We start from the raw sequence: 24,784 nt of genomic DNA, 5'->3' as shown, positions 1-24,784 counted from the left end.
GAAAGAAAAAAGAAAGAAAGACAGACAGACAAAGAAACAATGAAGGAAAAGAAAAAAGATAAAATGAAAAAAAGCCAGAAAGAAAGAAGGCAAGCCAGAAAAAAAGAAAAGAAAAAGGAAAGGAAAATAAAGAAGGACTAAAGGAAAGAAGGAAAGAAAGAAAGGGAAAGAAAGAAAGAAAGAAAGAGTAAAAAGAGATAAAGAAACAATGAAGGAAAGGAAAAGCAAGAAAAAAAGACAAAGAAAGATAGAAAGAAGGAAAGCAAGAAAGAAAAAGAAAAAGGAAAGGAAAATAAAGAAGGAAGTAAAGAAAAAAGAAAGGGAAAGGAAAGGGAAAGAAAGAAAGAAAGAAAGAAAGAAAGAAAGGAGAAAGAAAAAGTAAGTATGGTGACTCAGTGGTTAGCACTGTTGCTTGGACCCTGAGTGATCAGCTGTAATCATAGAGGAGACCTGTCAGTGAGTGTTCAGTTTCCCTACAGCACCTCCACAGGAGAAACAAGGTATTACACCAAAAAAATCATCATGGTGGTCCCTTTCTGGTTAAATTGGTGGGATGCAAAAGCAGGTATGTAATGTGATTGTGTATGGGGGATGTTTTAAGGGGGATGTTTTAAGGGGGGGTCTCCTACTTTATGGCATATCGATTAGACATGCCAGAAAAGTGTGACCTCCATGATCTCCGAATGTCATGCCATTATAGAACATCTGTGCGTGTAAGACATGTACTGATCATGATTAAAGGGAAACTCCGGCAGAAGGGGATGGTATAGGTGCCCTAATGTATAGCCTTTGCATGCCTGGTGCTCTGTATGCACCTCCTATTTGCAGGTGTCACTGGGCTGGACAGTTTCCTAGGCAAGGAGGGAGCTCTTATACGTTCTTTGCTATTAAGATTGTAAGCGCTGCTCTAAAGCTCAACAATCCTGCAAAGGCAAAGTTGCGTTTACTGGAAGCAAGGGAGGGAGCAAAGATCAGGCCAGTAGTGCCACCACGTTGCTGGTCTGCACTGTCAATCATCTGGAGTATACCAGCTCCTGGCAAGAAGCACATTCTTATAAAGTTCTTTGCTATTCAGCTTGTAAGCGCTGCTGTGAAGCTGAACAATCCTGCAAAGGCAAAGTTTCCTTTACTAGAAGCAAGAGAGGGAGCAAAATTTGTGCCAATGGTGCCACCATGTTGCTGGTCTGAACTGTCAATCATCTGGAGCGCACTAGCCCCTGGCAAGAAATGCATTCTTGTAAGTTCGTTGGTATTAATTTTGTAAGTGCTGCTCTGGAGCGCAACAATCATGCAAAGGCAGAGTTGCTTTTACTAGCAATACGGGAGGGAGCAAAGTTTGGGCTAGTGGTGCCACCAAATTGCAGCACATAAGCCTCTAGCAAGGAGTGCATTCTTGTAAGTTCTTTGTTATTCAGCTTGTAAGTGCTGCTCTAAAGCTCAACAATCCTGCAAAGGAAAAGTTTCATTTACTAGCAATAAGGCAGGGAGCAAAGCTTGGGCCAGTGGTGCCACTATTTTGCTGGTCTCAACTATCAATCATCTGGAGCTCAAGTTCTTTGCTATTCAGCTTGTAAGCGCTGCTCTGAAGCTCAACAATCCTGCAAAGGCAAAGTTGCTTTTACTAGAAGCAAGGGAGGGAGCAAAGTTTGGGCCAATGGTGCCACCACATTGCTGGTCTGAACTGTCAATCATCTGGCGCACACCAGCCCCTGACAAATATCATGTTCTTGTAAGTTCTTTGCTATTCAGCTTGTAAGCACTATTCTGAAGCTCAACAATTATGCAGAGGCAGAGTTGCTTTTATTAGCAACAAGGGAGGGAGCAAAGTTCGGGCCAGTGGTGCCACCACGTTGCTGGTCTGACCTGTCAATCATCTGGCGCGCACCAGCCCCTGACAAAGATCATGTTCTTGTAAGTTCTTTGCTATTCAGCTTGTAAGCACTGCTCTGAAGCTCAACAATCCTGCAAAAGCAAAGTTGCATTTACTAGCAGCAAGGGAGAGAGCAAAGTTTGGGCTAATGGTGCCACCACGTTTCTGGTCTGAACTGTCAATCATCTGGAGCGCACCAGCCCCTGGAAAGAAGCGTATTCTTGTAAATTTTTTGCTATTTAGCTTGTAAGCACTGCTCTGAAGCTCAACAATTATACAAAGGCAGAGTTGCTTTTATTAGCAACAAGGGAGGGAGCAAAGTTCGGGCCAGTGGTGCCATCATGCTGCTGCTCTGAACTGTCAAGCATCTGGAGCACACCAGCCCCTGGTAAGGAGCGTGTTCTTCTAAGTTCTTTGCTATTCAGCTTGTAAGCCCTGCTCTGAAGCTGAACAATCCTGCAAAGGTAAAGTTGCTTTTACTAGCAACAAGGGAGGGAGCAAAGTTCGGGCCAGTGGTGCCACCACGTTCCTGATCTGAACTATCAATCTTCTGGAGCGCACCAGCCCCTGGCAAGCAGGAGGCAGGGGAGCTGTGTGCTCCTGAACAAAGCAGATGAGAAAACCACAGAAAATGTTCTAAATCAATGAGTGGCTAAAGAAGAAGGTATCTAATCAGTCACTTACAGATAACAAGCAGCAATTAGTTGTCTGGTACCAGCTAAACTGGGAAAGTAGGTGGTGCACAGTGGATTCCAGTGAGGTAGGTACCTGCGGAGAGGAGGGGGGCATAGTGGCTTCCTGTCTGGCAATGGAGAGGTTAAGAGAAGCAGGAAACTTTTGAGAGTTTTGTTACTGCTCCAGCCCAGTCTCCCCCTCTCAGCTGTGCCTCCCTCCCCCTGCTTTCATTCTCTCTCTCCCTCCCCTCCCTGGCTGATTACACAGCCCTGGCCCCTTATTTCCTCTGGATTGTCCAGCTTCTTTCTCTCTCCATAGACCGCACCAGTCCCCTGTGGCTTGGGGCACCCTGTCAATGAATCTGACTTTATCCTTAAACTTGGACGCAGGGACCATCCTCGGGATTTAGTGCCAAATCTCCAACTTACAAAAAGGGACTTCATCACTTCATGCGGATAAGGATGTGATTTTTTAATTTTTATTTGAAGGGGGGACTACCAAATGGCATCTGTCTGACCGGCGAACCTCAAACTGGGGCACAGAGAGTTGCACAGATAAGGTAAGACCACTCTTACATAGAACAATAGGAGTACGGGGGCTGAGCTAGTAAAGAGGGGGGGAACACGAGACCCTTAAATTGGCTGAAATACAGATCTCGCATCTCATCTTACAACTGGGGGTGACTGCACCACAAAGGACACATATAGATTGTATCCATCATATCTTCTCCTTGTGTCCTACCTAACAAGACCTGAGAACCTACACAGATAAATTGGTCAATCATTCCCACTGAGTCAGCTATGCTCGAGTAGGGTTGTATCTGGTCGGGTCTCCTGAGGGTCTTGTTATTCATTTTTTACACCCATAAATGTCCATTATTGAGGTAGAACCCTCTTAAAAATGTCCTAAGATCCAACATCGTCCTCCTGACCCATAACCCCTGTGAACGACATTATCTTCTCACTACTTGAGAGATTTTGAGAAGAAGCTAAATAAACAAATGATGGAACAATAGTGATGAGGAACAAGATTTTAGATTGACCCATTAAGTTTTCAGTGATGGTCAAGATAGTGTAAACTTTTAGAAGGATGGAGACAAAGTAAATTGTTACCATCCCAGATCCGTGTTGGGTTACTTAACTTTCTGTCATTCTCACGTCCTCATGACTTCCTATCGTGAAAGTCATTAGTCCGTAGAGTCCATTCAATGGCTTTGATGCCATCACATTGGCTGATGAGGTCCTTCATTGCTTTATCAACTTGGTTTGGAAAATTGGTATGGTTATGGTTCGCTGCACAGAAGAAGGTCTCGACCAATTGTCCTTCTTTGCTCTTCGGGATATAATGTCTCTGCAAATACAGCTGTTCCTCAGATATGCACTAATCCTCTGAATCGGTCAAGGCCTAAACTCCTTTGTTAGCTGAACATGTGTGTAAATATTGTGTTCTCAGCAAACGTAGACGTTAAGATGAGAAGACTAACCCTTCTTACATTTGTTGGGTCTGTTCGTACAATACACATCATGATTATCACATTTCGGCTCAGGTCTGTTTTACAGAAGGCTCCGATGTTCTCCTTATTTCTAATCCTAATCCTTGATTTACGGCCAAACATCAGTTCCGTGTGAACTAGATACATTTTGAGGCCAAATGGTGATCTTCTCTTTCCAAACTATCCCTTTGAGGGTCATTTCCCAAATTCCTTTCTACTGGATGAAGAAAGGTCCAGCATTTATGGCTTTCAAGAACTTTTAGGAACAACAAGTCCCCATATTCCGTCTTGGCATTGTAACTCATCCTCTGCAAGAAGATTGACGCTTTTGAAGGCAGCCATTTACATAGTTGTTAAGTGAGTAAACCCTTGACCTGTGACTCAGGCAGACCCTAACCCTTTAATAAACGAGACTGTCTTAGTATGAGTAAGACCAACAGTACTGCATTATGTGTGACAGGGCTCTCCAGGGGTGCTAGTTTTTGTGATGCGTCAGGTAAAGGGACTATACTGCCAATGTAATGTGTCATAGGGTGGTGCACTCTATAGCGTCACATCCATCCATGCGATGGTCCATATCTCTACCCTAGCCTGGTCTAGTATTAAAATGAGGTATCTCCATTGTATTACCAATCTCAGGGAGAGAGGGTGCGCACCATCATCAGGAGGAGGTACCTCTGACTTATCTACACTTGGGCTCTGCAACCTGTACCAAAACATAGATATGGGTACAGTCCTATACATCCTTGATGGACAATATCTACAACTCTTCTAGGGAATATAAAAGCTGACTGTAATGTGGACTGGTCACCCATCAGAGTCTCCACCATCTGATGTAAATGTATACATCGTCTAATAGTACTGGCTGTATCCAAGACGTGCCAAGAATTCACATTGAAAAGTCAAGTGCACCATTGGTCAGCACAGCTGACATGTGATGTATACCACATGCCCACAGCAGCCGTCCATCATACATTTCAGTGTATAGATTGTGTATTGTTTTCACGTAAGGTTTGGTGCCGGTAACCTTTGGCACACAAAGTCCTTCCCTTACATTAGCCTTGCATTTTCCCATAGCATAGCTGTTTGGAAATAGGAGATCACAACTAGGAACAAGTCATGTCAGCCTAGCCAAATCTAAAATAGTCCTTACATCCAACGTGTAGACTTTCCCGATAGGTCTGCATGCTCCAAGCTGGGGGACCTGAGGTGCACAAAAATAATTATGTGGGTCCACTTTAATTTTAACCATTATGCTATCATTTTATAAAAAGGATCATACCATCCAAGTCTACGCTGGCTGACCACATATTGGAGAACCCTCTAACGCAGTGCTCCTCAACTCCAGTCTTCGAGGCCCACCAAAAAAGTCATGTTTTCAGGATTTCTTTAGCATTGCACACGTGTTGGAATCATCCCCTGTACAGGTGATTAAATTATCACCCATTCAATACTAAGGAAATCCTGAAAGCATGCACTGTTGATGGGCCTTGAGAGCTGGATTTGTTGAACACTGCTCTAGCGGACCCAGGGTCTAAAACAATATCTTGTAAGGGGTTCCACCAAGTTTGGAAGTTATTCCCTATTCATGAGATCTGAATGCTGGGGATCCGATCACGGGGAACCCCACCAATCCCAAAAACTGGGGCAGAGCCCTATGTGAATGGATCAATGGTTTATCATGTGGACTGCCGCTCCATTCATTCTTAATGGGAGTGTCAAAGATCAGTTGACTATCTCCAGCGGTACCATAGAGAAGGAATGGAGTGAAAAATCGCATGATCAACCAACGTTCTTCAGAGTTCTGGTTCTCGAGATCGGTGGTGGTCCTAGCTGTCAGACTACTAGTCTGATGGGGAAGAATTTCCTAACTTGGTGTAACCCCTTGAAGACCAACATTGAACCCCTTATTGGGTAAACATGATCTAATAGGGGGTTTGATGAGGGGTTGTCTCAAGCTCTACCTTCTCAATACTCATCCTTATGTCTTCTAGAAACCCTTGTAGTCCACTTTCTGCTTTCCATAGACACCGATTCCATGACCGCTGGGTTACACTGAATGCCGCTTTCTTCCAGTGCTTTGCATTCTTTTAGAATTTAGATACCTTTGCCCGTCGGTTACCAGTTCTGCGTTCTTGTAAGTAAAATTGGTTTCACATGTATGATGGTGCTACAGAGAATGATGCCAGTAGATGTTCTGATTTTATTGTGTATGACAGAAGTTTACAACGAACGAAATGGTAATGAAGTGAATGTTTCACCTTCTGACATTGGGCAAATCTGCTTTCTATTATATGATAGTGCCGTCCGTTACATGACAATGGAATCCATTGAAACATTTGGGCTGCCGACAATTCCATCCTATCGTGAGTCTGCAGGTCAGGTTTAGTGATGTCATGGAAATTGGCCAACGCTCAGATGTCAAGAGACGTCAAGACAATTCTCCAAGGCAAGAAATTGCTTGGCATTCCCCTAGTGGTAGGGAAAGGCATTACATTTTATAGACTAGCTATCATTGCCGGCCTACCGTAGTCTTGGTGGGCAAAACTGTACAGCAACAGTTGTATAGACAGAGAACAAAGTCTACCAGATCCAGCCAAGCCAGTGTTATAAAGCAGATACTATAGAGTTGATTCCATAAAGTTGATATCATTCAATGGATCTCTACAATAGATACCACAGAATATATACTATAGCCTGAATCCCATAGAGTAGACGCCATAGTGTGTATCACATAGAGTTGCTGCTGTAAATTAGATCTCATAAAAAAGATACCATAGAGTGTATGTCCGATTGAGTGAATGCCATATAGCGGGAACCACAGAGTAGATGCCATATAGCAGATTCCATGTAGTAGATCCCATGCATTGAATCCAATAAATGCCATAGAATGGCCCCCCAATATTAGATCCCCTAAATAGATCTCTTTTTTTAGAGACTAATGTTCCTATCTAAGCTATAGTAATAACCCTTTCTGGGGTCTGGCACTTTGCCATAGTTATTATATCTGGGATAGAGTAGATACCATACAGTTGATCACATGGAGTAACTACCATAAAGTAAATCGTGTAGCTTGGAGTAAGTGTCATATGATGGATCCCACAGAGTAGATAAAACAGAGTGGATCCTATAAAGTAGGTGCAATCCATTGAGTGGATTCAATAATTCAATAAGGAAGGAAATATAGAATGGGTCCTACCAAGAAGATCCCATAGCGTGGATCCCATAGGGTAGGAAACATAGAATGGGTCATACCAAGAAGATCCCATAGGGTAGGAAACATAGATTGGGTTCTACCAAGGAAATCTCATAGAGTGGATCCCATAGGGTAGGAAATATAGAATGGGTCCTACCAAGAAGATCCCATAGCGTGGATCCCATAGGGTAGGAAACATAGAATGGGTCATACCAAGAAGATCCTATAGGGTAGGAAACATAGAATGAGTTCTACCAAGAATATCTCATAGAGTGGATCCCATAGGATAGGAAATATAGAACGGTTCCTACCAAGATGATCCCATAGAGTGGATCCCATAGGGTAGGAAACATAGAATGGGCCCTACCACGAAGATCCCATAGAGTGGATCCCATAAGGTAGGAAACATAGAATGTGTCCTACCAAGAAGATTCCATAGAGTGGATCCATAGGGTAGGAAACATATAATGGGCCTACCAAGAAGATCTTATAGAATGGATCCTATAGGGTAGGAAACATATAATGGGTCCTACCAAGAAGATCTTATAGAATGGATGCTATAGGGTAGGAAACATAAAATGGGTACTACCAAGAACATCCCATAGAATTGATCCTATACAAAGGAAATATAGAATGGGTCCTACCAAGAAGATCCCATAGCGTGGATCCCATAGGGTAGGAAACATAGAATGGGTCATACCAAGAAGATCCCATAGGGTAGGAAACATAGAATGAGTTCTACCAAGAAGATCTTATAGAGTGGATCCCATAGGATAGGAAATATAGAACGGTTCCTACCAAGATGATCCCATAGAGTGGATCCCATAGGGTAGCAAACATAGAATGGGCCCTACCAAGAAGATCCCATAGAGTTGATCCCATAAGGTAGGAAACATATAATGTGTCCTACCAAGAAGATTCCATAGAGTGGATCCATAGGGTAGGAAACATATAATGGGTCCTACCAAGAAGATCTTATAGAATGGATCCTATAGGGTAGGAAACATATAATGGGTCCTACCAAGAAGATCTTATAGAATGGATGCTATAGGGTAGGAAACATAAAATGGGTACTACCAAGAACATCCCATAGAATTGATCCTATACAAAGGAAATATAGAATAGGTCCTACCAAGAAGATCCCATAGAGTGGACCCATAAGGTAGGAAACATAGATTGGGTCCTACCAAGAAGATCCCATAGGGTAGGAAACATAGACTAGGTCCTACTACCAAGAAGATCCATTAGAGTGGATCCTATAGGGTAGGAAACATAAAATGGGTCTTACAAAGAAGATCCCATAGAGTTGATCCTATAGAAAGGAAACATAGCATGGGTCCTACCAAGAAGATCCCATATAGTGTAGTGGATCCCATAGGGTCGTAAACATAGAATGAGTCCTAACAAGAAGATCCCATAGAGTGGATCCCAGAGAGTAGATCCCATAAATATATTTTCTTCTTTTATAGACTAATGTTGCTATCTAAGCTTGGTAGCAGCACTCTCCAGTGTGTGACTATTACTCTGAGGTCATTATATCTTACACTTAGGCAGTCATGCAGCAGAGTTTACGGACTAATATATGGACGTGAACTGAATTCATATCTGTTTTCGGAGCAAAACGTAAACAATAAATCATGTCAGTGGATTTGATGCATATTGACGGGTCACGCTTTTTGTAAGTAATTCAGTGTAACGGGCAACGTTCTGGAGATTACTGGAGAGGTCAATCACCTCCTTGGGGATTAAAGGGGTTGTATATTTTTATGTCAGAATGGGTCATATAACGGCGTACATGTGGTGCTCTGACTATGTTACATGGTCTGTGCGGCAATTTGCTCCACAAGTGCTGATCCGGATGACCTGGGCTGCTGGGTGGGGGTTGGGTATTTGTTTTCACACAGACGTCTATGAGGATAAATAATTTGGTTGTTTGGAAATCATAAATGTTTAGTTAATTTGGATATACCACGAAGAGTTAATTGGAGTCTTCCCACCTATTAGCTGATGCCAGGGGGTTAAAAAGTGGAAATCAGAGGACTCCATGTTTTCACAGTACTAAAATCAAGAAATAAAAGGGCTGTTTCATGAACAACATTTATCAATTATCCTCAGGATAGATGATAACTGTATGATCCCTGAGGGTCCGGCTGCTGAGACCCCCACTGACCCCAAAAAGAGAAGCTAAAGTGGCGCAGTAGTGAGCATGTGCGAACATCACTCCTATAGACCAATGACTGGAGCAGTTTTCGCACATGCTCATTACTGTTTTTTCACACAATGAACTGTAGGACCCCCTTTCTTAGAATCGGTGGTGGTCCAAGTGGTCAGACCCCCATTGATCATCCCTTTAACTGTAGATAGGTGCATTATGGTATTTATAGGACAACTCCTTTAAGGTTCTTGCCATTAAAGGGAATGGATAGAAAGAAAAAAATATCACAGCTTTTTTTTTTCCAAAACAGTGCCACATGTACCCACACTTTAAAGTTCAGCTCCTATCGAGTGAATGGGGAGGAGCTGTAATACCACATACAACCTGTGGACAGGGGTGGCGCTGTTTTGGGATGAAAGCAAGCAGCCATGTTTTTCTCATTTTTCGGATCCAAATATGGTTAGAAATTACTTCTCCTTGAAACGGTCAAGGGTCGCCTCAAGGTAGACTCTGATCTTCTACTCTAGTAATAACGATTTGGGTCAAGTGAAAGAGCGGCGGCGAAATGATCAAGCATAAAAGGGACAGGGAACAATTATGTGAAGGGTTTCTGAGAAATTCCGCTATCATTATTGCTGCCTTGTGATGTGTTTTATCATGCTCCTTATTCCTCTAATGATTAAAATGAGCCCGGTAATTAGAGGATTGTAGGAAACAATTAGGGTTGCCCCCTCCCCGTCCTCAGTCTATAAGTAGATGTGGATAAATAGTCCCAGCGCTGAACTTTCACAGACCGCATACCTAATGTCCCATTTAACTCCAACCCAGAGATGAGGGTCTTATTATATCAGGGTTAGACACATACAAATATCGCTAGTCCTCTCGAAAGTCTTTAAGCCTGAAATACTATATACTCATTACTCCCCAAAAAAAAAGAGAAATTTCATCTTAAACATATGTGTACATGGATTTAATCACCAGAGAAATGAGGTTGGGGGTCAAGGGGTAGGGTCCTAAAGCAACTCGAAAGAGAAGAATATTGGAATGGTCCATGTTAAGTCAACCTATATATATAAGACATTGACCAACCATATCCTTTTCGACTTCTATAGATGGCACCAGGGAAGGAGCAAGTGCCTTCAGGGTTGGGTGCCAAGAGGAGACCATTCAAGCCACTCTACATCAGGTTCTCTAGATCAAGGACTCGGGTAGTCAACTGAATATTTTAAGCTCAAAGTTACAACTTTAGTTCCTAATATTACTTGAAGGACACATGGTATTTTGACCGAATATTAGAAAATTTGGGATAATTGTGTTCTTTAGCAACACACACGATCCTAAGAAGTTTTCTCTCCATTACTTTGATAAAGAATAAAGTTCTCTAAGTCCTGTCCTTCAAGGATATTACTTGTAGAGAAGACAACGATCAACCATGGATCTAAGATCTTCATTTCTACTCAATCTTGTGTAGTGGAGGAGTAACACAAGATAGTGCTGAGAAGTTGGCACTCACTTAGACCCTGGATCCTCATGTAAAGAAAGAGATTCATTGGTGCAACCTGGGGCCCTTGAAGTAAGAGGCCCATTGCAACCGCCAAAGCAGATGTTAGGATTTGTGATTGGACTCCAAAAGGCCCATTTTCTGGTCTTGCACAGGGGCCCTTTCCGTCTGTGTCCGCCAATGAAGGGAATATCTTGTGGATCTCATAGAAGGTAATCTCGTACTTGAAAGGCCAGAGGAAAGAGCCACTAACAAAGAACAGCATCCATTGTGACGACCTTGTCCTCAGCTATGTATTACATGGTTCCCCATTCATTTGGAGCTACTTTCGCTGGTGAATAGTGGTGGGCAAACATGCTCGCCACTGGTCGTTACTTGATCGAGCATCCGGGTCTCTAGATCAAGGACTCAGGTAGTCAACTGAATATTTTCCCAGAGTAAATAAGCTGAAAGTTACAACTTTAGTTCCTAATATTACTTGGAGGATGCATGGAACCAACACTGATATTTTCACCAAATATTAGGAGATTTGGGATCATTGTGTTCTTTAACAACTCACACGATCCTAAGAAGTTTTCTTTCCACTACTTAGATGAAGAAGGAAGTTCTCTAAGCCCTGTCCTCCAAGGATATTACTTGTAGAGAAGTCAAATATTAACCAAGGATCTAAGATCTTCATTTCTACTCAATCTTGTGTAGTGGAGGAGTATCACAAGATGTTGCTGAGAAGTTGGCACTCACTTAGACCCTGGATCCCTTTGTAATGAAACGCATTCATTGGTGCAACCTGGGGCTCTTTAGGTAAGAGGGCTCATTGTTACCTTCAAAGCAGGACTGCAAAAGGCCCACTTTCTGGTCTTGCACATAGGCCCTTTTCCGTTCTTGTTCGCCAATGAAGCAGTTGTCTTGTGGATCTCATAGGTGGTGACCTTGTACTTGAAAAGCCAGAGGAAAGAGTCATTAACAAAGAACAGCATCCATTGTGACGACCTTGTACCAAGCTATGTTTTACATGGTTGCCATTCATTTGGAGTTACTTTCGCTTGGTAATAGTGATGGGCAACCATGCTCGCCACTGCTTGTTACTCGATCGAAAATCGGGTTGTGCCGACGCAACTCAAGTTCCGAATATAATGTAAGAAAATGGGAAGCTCGAGCATTTTCAAACTCACATGCTCAAGACTTGATCGAGCAACGAGCATGTTTGCCCATCACTACTGGTGATTCAAGCTGATCATCAGTGGTAGGTCATGGTTATTTCACTGCTGACAAATCCCATGCAAATCAACCAAAATATTTAATTGTCAGAACTACTTCCAAGCTTCATTTGAGATTGACTCATTCTCAAGCCGAATTTCAAGGGGCTTTCCGGAATGGATGAATGAGACAGTTGATAGTCCTGGTTGGAGCCTTTATTATTGACCTAGGATGGAGGAATCTTCTAAACATAATTGTAATTGAGGCTCTACTGGGAGCTCTGAACAAGGATCCCTATAGCCAGTAGCGAAACAAAAAAAAAAATGCAGGGACATTATTGTCTATGTCTTGCCGAAGGATGGACCATGAATGCCCAAATTAGCCACATTCTTGGCCACCATCCAGTTGCTCTTTGGATGTCAAGTTCCAATGTTCCCAAACTGTTAGGACATAAATGCGGTGCCTCAACAGACTACACTATATATACTGTATACTAGTTATCCATGAATACATCAGAACACATTGCCTGTGAGAAAACATGCTTTTTGTGGGAGCTCTGAGGCCTCTCGCACCAGCTCATATTATGCAGAAAGCGTTTTACGATATCTGATCCCAAAAGTATTTTTGGAAACATGTCAGATATTTTGGAAACTGATTGTTTCCATATTTGGAAGGGTCAGAGAGCAAGATTTTAGAGCGAGTGTGTAATGCACACCGCAGCATGTACCAAAATGTACTTTGTGCGAAACACGCCGCATCACGTGCCGAGGAGGCGCACCCCTCTTTTTGTGCGTTGGCGTAAACACATTTTGTATCGTCATGGGTTTTCTCTTTGTTCGGCTCGTAAAGCTGCACAATGAAACGTTATTGTCGTTATTGAGCAGGTTTTATGCAGACTGTGTCGTAGGGAATAAAATACGGTGCAACATAAACGCTGAAAAATCGGATGAATGTAGAACAACTACTAAAACAAAAAGTTTTGAAACTTTTGATTTGTTTTGGTCAACATAGGTCAAAAAAAGAATACAAAACCCCAGTGTGAGAAATAACTCTAACCAACGCATTTCGGATTTCAAACCCCTTTATATCCGATTATATAGTTAACATCTTCTAGATGGAGCTGGAATCTCTAGCAACGAAAAAGGAAAGGACAAATGCATCCTTGTGGGATTCTGGATGTTTGAAACTGGGCTGCGCCACCAGTCGAAAACCATCACTAGCTATGAGAAGATGTAATTTTGACTTTGTTTTCGGCCCCTCCTCACAGTATACCCCTGAGCATTGCCCTGAAACCTGAGCTGAACAGTCTGGAAATTAAAGGGATAAGAATTCTGAGCCCTAGCAAAATCCTTTGATTGGGAATTCAGCCCCTGATGACCTAAGCAGACCTTTTAACTCTTTAACTTCAGGATAACCTATGCCTGTTGGTGACAATTCTGCATATGGTGGCACCAAATGATTAATTCAGCTGAATGGTTGTATGTCAGTTCCCCTGTATATCTGCACACATCACGTTTGTCGGGTCTGGATTTTATTTTTTTTTGTCCATTTGCTTCTTTGCGAAACAACATTCAGACTTCACACACTTATAGCAAACTTAGATTTACCACCAGTTAGAGGTGGCAGTCACTACTGGGTGGTGATGGTGCCACTGGACATTGATGGGATGCGGAGTATTGATGACATTTCTTTGGTTGTACAGTGAATAACTCACTATAGACCGATACAAATGGTGAAAAGAAAACAAACAGAGGTTGCAATTACTATTGGGTAGTGATTGTTCCGTAGGGCATTGATGGGTTGCGGAGCATTGATGACGTTTTTTTGTTATACATTGATGTCATCACTGCAAACTAATACCAATATGTATAGAAGGACGGCAGAGGTTACCATTAATATCAGGTTGTGATGGTTCCATAGGGCATTTATGGGTTGCGGAGCATTGATGACGTTTTTTCTGTTTGTACAATTATGTCATCACTGCATACTAATACAAATATGTATAGAAGGACGGCAGAGGTTACCATTAATATCAGGTTGTGATGGTTCCATAGGGCATTTATGGGTTGCGGAGCATTGATGACGTTTTTCCTAGTTGTTCAATGATGTCGTCACTGCAGACTAATACAAATATGTATAGAAGGACGGAAGAGGTTACCATTAATATCAGGTTGTGATGGCTCCATAGGGCATTTATGGGTTGCGGAGCATTGATGAAGTTTTTTCTGTTTGTACAATTATGTCATCACTGCAGACTAATACAAATATGCATAGAAGGACGGCAGAGGTTACCATTAATATCAGGTTGTGATGGTTCCATAGGGCATTTATGGGTTGCGGAGCATTGATGACGTTTTTTCTGGTTGTACAATTATGTCATCACTGCAGACTAATACAAATATGTATAGCAGGACAGCAGAGGTTACCATTAATATCACGTTGCGATGGTTCCATTAGATTTATAGGCTGAGGAAGATTGATGACATTTTTTTCATTGTACAATGAAGTCACCCCTCCAGACTAATACACATGGAGTATAGAAAGACCACAGGTAATATAATTACTATTAAGTTGTGATGTTTCCAATGTACACATATGGGATGCGGAACATTGATGACTTTTTTGGGATTGTACAATGATGTCATCACTGCAGAATGATACAAGTAGTGACTAGAAGGACTGCAGAGGTGACAACTGATAGAGGTTACAACTGATGCAGAGTATTCATGTAATATTTTGGATACAAGTAGTGACTAGATGGACTGCAGAGGTTACAACTGATGCAGAGTATTCATGTAATATTTTGGTTGCACAATGATGTCATCACTCCAACCTATTACAAATGGAGTATAGAAAGACCACAGATAATATAATTACTATTCAGTTGTGATGTTCGCATTGTTCACTTATTGGATGCGGAGCATTGATGATCTTTTTCAGTTGTATACTAATGTCATCACTGCAGAATTATACAAATGGTGAATAGAAGGGCTGCAGAGGTTATAATTACTATCAAGTTGTGATGGTTCCTTGGACATGTATAGGATGCGGAGTATTGTTTATGTTTTTTTGTTGTACAATGATGTAATCATTCCAACATTTATGGAATGCGGAGTATTCATGTCCTTTTTTGGGATTGTACAGTGATGTAATCACTCCAGACTTATATAAATGGTGAATAGCAGGGCTGCAGAGGTTACATTTACTATCGGGTAGAGATGATTCTACTGGACATCTATGGAATGTGGAGAATTTATGTAGTTTTTTGGGATTGTACAGTAATGTAATCACTCCAGACTAATACAAATAGTGTACAGAAAAACTGCAGAAGTTATAATTATTATCAGGTTGTGATGGTTCCATAGGCCATTTATAGGACGTGGTGTATTGATTACTTTTTTTTTGTTCTACAATGATGTCATCATTCCAAACTAATACAAATGGTGGATAGAAAAATGGCAGAGTTTATAATTACTAACAGGTTGTGATGGTTTCATCTGACATTTATGGGATGCGGTGTATTGATGACGTTTTTTTTTTGTTCTGCGATGATGTAGTCATTCCAGAATAATACGAATGTGTATAGAAGGACTGCAGAGGTAGGAATCATCATTGGTTTATAATGATTCCACTAAATATTTATGTAATGCAGAGTATTAGTATTCATGTAGCTTTTTGGGATTGTACAGCGATGTAATCACTCCAGACTTATACAAATGGTGAATAGCAGGGCTGCAGAGGTTACATTTACTATCGGGTAATGATGATTCTATTCGACATTTATGTAATGCGGCGAATTGAGGCCATTTTTTGAGATTATAATGTGATGTAATCACTCTAGACTAATATAAATGGTGAATATCGAGCAGTAATGGTTCCATATAACAATTATAAGATGTGGAGTATTTTTTACTTTATTTTTTGTTGTACAATGATCTAATCATTCTAACAATTATGGAATGCGGAGTATTCATGTTTTTTTTTTAGGACTGTACAGTGATGTAATCACTCCAGACTTATACAAATGGGGAATAGCAGGGCTGTAGAGTTTACATTTACTATCGTATAGTGATAGTTTTATTGGACATTTATGAAATGTGGAGAATTGATGTCGTTTTTTGGGGATTGTATGGTGATGTAATCACTCCAGCCTCATATAAATGGTGAATAGCAGGGCTGCAGAGGTTGCATTTACTATCAAGTAGTGATGGTTGTACAGACATTTATAGGATGTGGAGTATTTTTTACTTTATTTTTGTTGTACAATGATCTAATCATTCCAACATTTATGGAATGCGGAGTATTCATGTCTTTGTTTTGGGATTGTACAGTGATGTAATCACTCCAGACTTATACAAATGGTTAATAGCAGGGCTGCAGAGGTAACATTTACTATCGGGTAGTGATGATTCTATTTGACATTTATGTAATGGGGAGAATTCATGTCTTTTTTTGGGATTGTACAGTGATGTCTGTATTCACTCCAGACTAATATAAATGGTGAATAGCAGGGCTGCAGAGGTTACATTTACTATCAAGTAGTGATAGTTTTACAGACATTTATAGGATGTGGAGTATTTTTTACTTTATTTTTGTTGTACAATGATCTAATCATTCCAACATATTATGGAATGCGGAGTATTTTTGTACAGTGATGTAATCACTCCAGACATATACAAATGGTGAATAGCAGGGCTGTAGAGGTTACATCTACTATCGTATAGTCATGGTTCTATTGGAGTAGTTTTTTGGGATTGTAATGTGATGTAATCACTCTAGACTAATATAAATGGTGAATAGCAGGGCTGCAGAGGTTACATTTACTATCGTATAGTAGTATATGCTGGTGAAAGGAGCGTGGCTTTGTGGGGTGCACAATAGTTTAGGAAAGCCCATTCTGACTTTCGGTGTTGACAGCCCCAGTCTTTTTCTGACTCTTGGGTGTGATATAAACTCACGCTTCCATTACCTATATGCGGAAATGAAAAGTAATTGTGTTAATGAATCCCGGGAAGCCCGGCTTTATTGGCACCAGGCTGTCGCTTTATGTGAAATTCCTGTGCTTAATGTGGACATGTGGAAAGTGGGGAGGAGGGTGAGGGGTGTAAGCGCAAAAATTAGGAGAGGTCCTGCTGATAAGAACACCGAGGACTAATTAACTGTGGACATTTAGCTGAGAAAATAAAATGCAAATATCCCGTGTATGGGGGACTGGCACGCTGCCTTATAGAGCCACAATAATGGCCCACGGCCAGCAGTCTGCCATCCGTAGAAGAACGGAGCACAGGAATCCTTATAAATCTTTGCCTGCCCACCTCTTATCTAATAATTACAAACTCAGCAGAATGAGCTCACTGATGGAGTCTCAGTTAACTCCTTCTACAGCCAGCAATATGCAGTGCAGCCCAAAGGCTATAAAAGCCTAACGGTGCAAAATGTTTAATCCAATCCAAGCGTATACAATTAAGCGAGATAGAATAATGGCAATCCCCCTAATGTCTATGCCATGCCGTGAGATTGGATAGGACATGCGAGGTAGTAGAGAGACATCATGGTACTATGCCAAAGGAGTAAATTTACCCCATAAATCGCTCTTGGATTTATTTTTGCTTAAACACATGTATTTGAGAAAAAAAAAACATTTTTGCAATTGGTTTGCCTTAAAAAAAATCAATAAACTGCACCGTATGACCTTGTGCATGCTCTTTGTTTCTTTGCACATTGTACTTTGATGTGATCTGTCATCATAAATCAATGGATGGAGCTCAGAAAAAGACAGATGAAAGCATTACAAAGTCCCCATTAGATGCCATAGTGAGCTCACTGATGGATCCTCAGTTAGCTCATTCTGCAGCCAGCAATAGACAGTGCAACACAGAGGCTGTAGATAGCAAACATCGCAATATTTTTAATGACATCCAATTGCAAAAGTGATTTATAGCCCAAAATACTTGCATTTGATTTAAAAAAAGAAGATTATACCCAAAGGTGAACAACCTGCTTAACTTAAGAAAAATCAGTGAGAACTTCATATTAGGATCCAGCAGTGGGTACTTCTTTTTGTGAGAGAAGGGAAGACTGTGGACAGACTAAGTTTAGGTTTTTTTATTTACCAGCACTAATAGACAAAGAGACTTCCTACTGCAGTTGTAGCCCCCACGATCAAGACTTAGGGACCCAGTCGTAGAAGCAAACGTACTAGGAAGTTTTAGTACGTCGTGCTCTATAGTAATGAGTGGGCACTACCATGCTCGGGTGCTCAGTACTCGTAACTAGTGATGAGCGAGCACTACCATGCTCGGGTGCTCAGTACTCGTAACTAGTGATGAGCGGGCACTACCATGCTCAGGTGCTCAGTACTCGTAACTAGTGATGAGTGGGCACTACCATGCTCGGGTGCTCAGTACTCGTAACTAGTGATGAGCGGGCACTTCCATGCTCGGGTGCTCAGTACTCGTAACTAGTGATGAGCGGGCACTACCATGCTCGGGTGCTCAGTACTCGTAACTAGTGATGAGCGGGCACTTCCATGCTTGGGTGCTCAGTACTCGTAACTAGTGATGAGCGGGCACTACCATGCTCGGGTGCTCAGTACTCGTAACTAGTGATGAGCGGGCACTACCATGCTCGGGTGCTCAGTACTCGTAACTAGTGATGAGCGGGCACTTCCATGCTCGGGTGCTCAGTACTCGTAACTAGTGATGAGTGGGCACTACCATGCTCGGGTGCTCAGTACTCGTAACTAGTGATGAGCGGGCACTACCATGCTCAGGTGCTCAGTACTCGTAACTAGTGATGAGTGGGCACTACCATGCTCGGGTGCTCAGTACTCGTAACTAGTGATGAGCGGACACTACCATGCTCGGGGGCTCTGTACTCGTAACTAGTGATGAGCGGACACTACCATGCTCGGGGGCTCTGTACTCCTAACTAGTGATGAGCGGGCACTACCATGCTCGGGTGCTCAGTACTCGTAAGTAGTGATGAGCGGGCACTACCATGCTCAGGTGCTCGGTACTTGTAACTAGTGATGAGCAGGCACTACCATGCTCGGGTGCTCAGTACTCGTAACTAGTGATGAGTGGGCACTACCATGCTTGGGTGCTCAGTACTCGTAAGTAGTGATGAGCGGGCACTACCATGCTCAGGTGCTTGGTACTCGTAGCTAGTGATGAGCGAGCACTACCATGCTCGGGTGCTCAGTACTCGTAACTAGTGATGAGTGGGCACTACCATGCTTGGGTGCTTGGTACTCGTAGCTAATGATGAGCGGGCACTACCATGCTCGGGTGCTCGGTACTCGTAACTAGTGTTGAGCGGGCACTACCATGCTCAGATGCTCAGTACTCATAACTAGTGATGAGCGGGCACTATTATGCTCGGGTGCTCAGTACTCGTAACTAGTGATGAGCGGGCATTACCATGCTCAGGTGCTCGGTTCTCATAACTAGTGATGAGCGGGCACTACCATGCTCGGGTGCTCGGTACTCATAACTAGTGATGAGCGGGCATTACCATGCTCAGGTGCTCGGTTCTCATAACTAGTGATGAGCGGGCACTACCATGCTCGGGTGCTCAGTACTGGTAACTAGTGATGAGCGGGCACTATTATGCTCGGGTGCTCAGTACTCGTAACTAGTGATGAGCGGGCATTACCATGCTCAGGTGCTCGGTTCTCATAACTAGTGATGAGCGGGCACTACCATGCTCCGGTGCTCAGTACTGGTAACTAGTGATGAGCGGGCACTACCATGCTCGGGTGCTCAGTACTCGTAACTAGTGATGAGCGGACCCTACCATGCTCGGGGGCTCTGCACTCGTAACTAGTGATGAGCGGGCACTACCATGCTCGGGTGCTCGGTACTCGTAACTAGTGATGAGCGAGCACTACCATGCTCGGGGGCTCTGTACTCGTAACTAGTGATGAGTGGGCACTACCATGCTCGGGTGCTCAGTTCTCATAACTAGTGATGAGCGGGCACTACCATGCTCGGGGGCTCAGTACTCGTAACTAGTGATGAGCGGGCACTACCATGCTCGGGTGCTCAGTACTCGGAACTAGTGATGAGCGAGCACTACCATGCTCGGGTGCTCGGTACTCGTAACTAGTGATGCATGGTAGTGCCCGCTCATCACTAGTGCTCCATTATATCTATTTCCATGTCTTACCAATTAACCTTTACTTTCCGACCATCTAACATTTTCCTATCTTTCCAGCTTCTGAGCTTCTAGGGTCTCCATCCTCCTCAGAATTTACGTCCTCTCACCATGGGATGAAGATATCTGGCAGTGGCTATTTTTGGTGAGTCTCAGATTATTCTTTCCGTCACATCAAATGCTAATTTCCTCCCACATCCTCTATAATGTATACACTATCCACCGTAATAACAGCATAGTCCTGTGTAGACCTCTTGCCTGTGAGGTCCCATAGTAACTTCCCTCACTAAAGAAATGGATCTGAAAAAGTCACAATGGGTTTGGCGTTGGCTAGACTGGGGTGCAGTCTATTTTTCCCACTTGACCCCAGGATAGACTTGTTCCTTTGGATTCCCAAGTTCTCAGTGCAGTCACCGATTGGCGGTGCTGTTACATAGTGTACCCGGGGGCCATATACGTGGAAGTGGTCAGGATGGGTCAAGTCAGCGAATGAGATGGAGAAATGGAGACATCGTGTGTTGATGGGCAAAGGGTCAAAACAGGGATAGGACAACAGGTGGTGTTAGGTCACAACTTGCGTGTAAGAGTTCCTGAAGTTTAGGACCTCATTGGGAACCCTCCCAGTTATCAGCTTATAAGGATCCCCCGACTACTTATAGTGGACAATACGGAAGCACCATATGGTTGGTAGCACACTGGACATTACAGGTCCATCAGGAAATCATAGGGACTAGTGTTGAATAGGATCCTCACTTGACAATTTGCCGGGAGTAGGGATGGACCTTAACGGGTTAAATCATTTCTTCTAAACCCAAATTCTTCTAATCAGACCTGGTTAGGGGTGACTCGGCCCTTCCTTGTTTAGGTCACTCCCATTACAATTAGTGTTTCTTTTCTTTTTAATATCTCCTCTCGACAAAGAGCTCATTGTCCTAGAAATGTCAGGGATGCTTCCATGCTTGTTGATCTATACGGGGAAGTCCTGCGCTGCAGATGTCCACGTTACTCCTACAACATTCGTACTATTGTTTATTTGCACAGTTTACGGTGATGACAATTGGATTATTCATCTCCGTACACGACCTCTGCGTAGAGCTGCTCCCTCCTTCACATGTTTCATTTCTTCTAATTCTCAAAGGCGAACCCAACAAAAAAGAAAACTGTGCTCATTAAATATACAAAAAACATAACGGAGATGGATAAAAAATCTAAATTGTTGTATTATTTGGGAATGTGATAGAAGTTGGTTGTAGGGGGAAACAGTGTAGGCCATAGCACGCTTCACTTCTTCCATATGAAAGTGGGAAGGGGCCAGCTTGAGATGACTATAGGCGATAGGCCTCTTTCTGGACCCCATTGCAGACACTTTAGAATTGATTTTCACTTTATTTTTAGCTTCTTCATTCTTATATAATGCTTTTCATTATGAATTACTGGACCCTCTTCCAAGTTGACCAAGTGAGACTGGTAAGTAACTAGAGACATAGGGGTCTGCAAGTAACAATGCCCTAATGTGCCAGTGTGTCTTCCTCCTTCACATGTTTAATTTCATATAATTCTCAAAGGTGAACCCAACAAAAAGAAAAGCTGTGCTCATGAAATATACTATAAAACATAACGGAGAATGAGGAAAGATCTAAATTATTGTAGTATTTGGGAATATGATAGAAGCCGGCAGTGGGAGAAAACAGTGTAGCCCATAGCCCACTTCACTTCTTCTATATGAAAGTGGGAAGGGGCCAGCTTCAGATAGGGGTAGGCCTCTTTCTGGACCCCATTGCAGACACTATAGAGTTGTTTTAAATTTTGTTTTCAGCTTCTTCATTTGTGTATGCCTCCCTTCATTATGAGTTATTGGACGCTCTTCCAAGTTGCCCAAGTCAGAGTGGTAAATAGTATTTGGGAATATGATGGAAGCTGACTGCGGGGGGGGGAAACAGTGTAGGCCATAACACGCTTCACTTCTTCCATATGAAAGTGAGAAGTAGCCAGTTTCATATAGGGGTAGGCCTTTTTCTGGACCCCATTGCAGACACTATAAAAAAGTAATAATTTGGTCACTGCTATCTCCACTTATTCACCTATACATGTCAATGTTTAGCTTGGTTGAGCCCCCTTATATTCTCTATGAGAGAGTCGCCTCCAAACTTGCTTTTCAGTTGCTTACTTTCAAGAGAACAAAGGAAAATCCAACGTGCCGGGTTCTACTCTCCCCTAATATCATCTGCGGAGGAAGAGTTAGGAAGTCCCCATACACATTAGATGGTCAGTCGAATATTGGCAGGTACAGACAACTTTAGTCTAATGTGTATGGGACCTTTACTTTTCATTAGCAGATGGGGCAATAATATGTCAGTGAGGAGGACTAGGCAGTGGGAGAAAACAGTGTAACCCATAGCCCACTTCACTTCTTCCATATGAAAGTGGGAAGGGGCCAGCTTTAGATAGGAGTAGGCCTCTTTCTGGACCCCATTGCAGACACTATATAAAAAAAATTTTGTTTTCAGTTTCTTCATTAGTTTATAATGCCCTTCATTATGAGTCATTGGACCCTCTTCCAAGTTGCCCAAGTCAGACCGGTTAATAACTGTGGTGTTGAATCAAAGTCTTGTAACAATGCCCTAATGTGCCAGTGTGGCTATATCACTAGCATCAGCAGCTTGGGTGAGGTCAATACATATAACTATATAGGAAATTGTGCACAAGGGGGATGTCACCACATAGGAGAAGTGATGTCACTTAAAAGGGTTCTCCAGTTTAGACAAGGAAATCAGAGAATGATCTATCAATCAATCTATAGACACTGGTGCTGGGCCGGGGAAACAAGCTCTAGAGGCAAGTGGTTCCTTAAGTGCTTTGTCAGCTCCAGAACACATAAAACCTAATTTGCATATTAATTAAAATACTTCATACTTAGGAATTCAGCATAAGATAGAAGATGGAAAGGTGTCAATGGATTTACATTTCCAAAGACCTGCGTATCCATATATATATGTGGTGGTGGAGTTGATATGTCTGACAGATTCCCTTTAAGGTCCTAATACACATAAGATAGCTGTCGACCAAATAATCATTTGTCCACAGCTATCTTCACTTATTCCCCAATGCATGTAAATGCTTGGCTTGCCCGAGTGCACCTATGTTCTCTATGAGAGAGTCGCCTCCAAAATCGTCTTTCGGTGGCTTATCTGCCAGAGTACAAAAGGAAATCCAACTTGCCAGGTCCAACTCTCCAATGATATCATCTGTCGGGAAGAGTCGGGAGGCCGTCATACACATTTGATGGTCAGTCAAATATTGGCGGTTACAGACAACTTTAGTCTATTGAGTATGGGGCCTTTAATTCTTATTATCAGATGGGGCAATAATGTGTCAATGAGGAGGACGAGGTGTGAGGTGCAGAGAGGAGATCATGAGAGGACTTTACTACAGAAGCAGGACATGAGGAAGAGGGAGATTAGGAGAATGTTTACATAAAACACATGAGAAGAGCTCAGAAAAGATCTGCCTTCTAGGCTCCTCTAATGACCAGATGTTGGAGAGAGGAAGAACACAAATTATTTCTCTTACTGAACCATGGTTGAGTGATTCCAACCTCCCTACTTTCCCAGGAAAGATTAACCTTCCCTTTACAGTGCAACTCCAATCAGTAGCTCTGAGGTCAGGAGGTATCTTCAGTGCTTCCAAGATGACCACCGTGCACCAAGGTCCATGTTTCTGTCAATGTTTGACTTACTTTCATTAGCCTGGTTACAAACATAATTGGGTTCTGAATTCTCCGAGGACACAATAGTCCCGGTTGGTGGGCCTCTATTCATCTAACATCCTTTTTCATGCCTTGTCGCCCCCCTAGAATTTGGTTCTTTGATATACGCATACAATCATTAATTATCCTAGTTGTTTGCTCCCTTTTTATTTTTAAATTAATACTTACAGAAAAACTGAAGCCCAAAAGGAAAATCTATAGTTTTTGATGGAAATTCGTTTTGACCTAATGGATACGATTGATGGGATGATTACAATGAAGGGCTAGAATTAACTGGAGTCATGGGGAAGTGGGGATGAGAAGTCGAGCGTGTCAGGACTTGCTAACACCCTTCCCTGGTATCCCCAGCACCTTCTTTTACTACATTGAGCATTCCGGGTTCATTGGGGCACATTTACTAAAGGTCCTCATACCCATTAAGGGATAGGTCATCCGATTGGTGGGGGTCCATCACTGTTCAGTTGTTTTCTCCTCGGGAAGCAAGTAGATGTCCATAGTGTAGAGAACTGGAAAAGCACCGCTCTGTACACTGTCTAGCTCAGGTACTAACGATAGCTACTATTGAAGTGTATGGGAGCTGAGCTGCACCAAAGGAGCTGCAAACAGCTGATTGGTAGAAGTGCCAGCTATAGTACCCTACTGATCTAACAGTAATGACAGATTCTAAGGGGTACTTTGCACGCTGCGACATCGCTACTGCGATATCGTCGGGGTCAAATCGAAAGTGACGCACATCCAGCGCTGGTAACGACGTTGCAACGTAAAGCCTAGATAC

At 42.6% G+C, this 24,784-nt stretch overlaps 1 protein-coding gene across 1 annotated transcript in view; it reads left to right on the top strand.

Annotated features, from left to right (window-relative positions):
* The first annotated feature begins 2,826 nt into the window (after positions 1–2,826).
* The window catches only part of PLEKHG2 (pleckstrin homology and RhoGEF domain containing G2), a 97,543-nt gene continuing 75,585 nt past the window's right edge, over positions 2,827–24,784 (top strand). The window contains exons 1-2 of the mRNA XM_075323472.1: positions 2,827–3,104; positions 20,304–20,388. The gene's annotated coding sequence lies outside the window, so the exon portion shown is untranslated. The remainder of the gene's footprint in view (positions 3,105–20,303; positions 20,389–24,784) is intronic.

The sequence above is a fragment of the Anomaloglossus baeobatrachus genome, chromosome 9 (genome assembly GCF_048569485.1).
Source record: "Anomaloglossus baeobatrachus isolate aAnoBae1 chromosome 9, aAnoBae1.hap1, whole genome shotgun sequence".
NCBI classification, from domain to species: Eukaryota; Metazoa; Chordata; class Amphibia; order Anura; family Aromobatidae; genus Anomaloglossus; species Anomaloglossus baeobatrachus.
Note: the sequence above shows the minus strand (reverse complement) of the source record. Positions and strands in the feature narration are given on the sequence as shown.